The following is an 857-nucleotide window of genomic DNA, read 5'->3' as shown; positions in this document are numbered from 1 at the left end:
TCAGCTCAAGGCTAGCGCTCTACCACTTGAGCCACAGCGCCACTTCCGGCTTTTTTCTTTTTGCTTATGTGGTACTGAGGAATTGAACCCAGGGCTTCAGGCATGCAAGGCAAGCGCTCTACCACTGAGCCACCTTCCAAGCCCTCTTTCTTTCTTTCTTTCTTTCTTTCTTTCTTTCTTTCTTTCTCTTTCCTCTCTCTCTCTCTCTTTCTCTCTCTCTCTCTCTCTCTCTCTCTCTCTCTCGGCCTGAGTACTGTCCCTGCTCAAGGCTAGTGCTCTACCACTTGAGCCACAGCTCCACTTCTCAGTCTTTTTTGGTACTTTATTGGAAATGAAAGTCTCATGAACTTTTTTTGCCCAGGCTGGCTTTGAACCATGATTCGAAGAACTCAACCTCCTAATTACAGGAGGATTACAGGATTATAGGATTACAGGTGTGAGCCACCAGTGTCCAGTGGCTACCAGTTTTGATTATGATGAAATAATTTTGAAGCAAACAGATTTTGTTTTGAGTTATACTAGTTCCTATCAGGTAGTTCAGATTCATCTTTTGTGGGCAAGTTTCTTTTCAAATGTATTTCATTCTCTTGACAATTTCATATAAATTGCTTGGCTTAAATATTTTTTGTTATTTCATTCATACCTTCCTTTCTCTCTCTTCCTTCCTTTCTTCCCTCCCTCCTTTCTCTCTTTAGTCCCTCCTTTTTCTCCTCTCCTCTTCCTCTGTCCCCTCCCTCCCTCTCTTCTTTTTCTTTCTTTTCTTTCCTTCTTTTTTTCTTTCTTTCTGTCTTTCCTTCCTTCCTTCCCTCCTTCCCTCCTCCCTCCATCCTTCCCTCTCTCTCTCTCTCTCCCCCCCC

This window comes from Dipodomys ordii, unplaced genomic scaffold (assembly GCF_000151885.1).
Source record: "Dipodomys ordii isolate 6190 unplaced genomic scaffold, Dord_2.0 Scaffold45, whole genome shotgun sequence".
Taxonomy (NCBI): Eukaryota; Metazoa; Chordata; class Mammalia; order Rodentia; family Heteromyidae; genus Dipodomys; species Dipodomys ordii.
The sequence above is the reverse complement of the archived record's forward strand: the minus strand, read 5'-3'. Positions refer to the sequence as shown.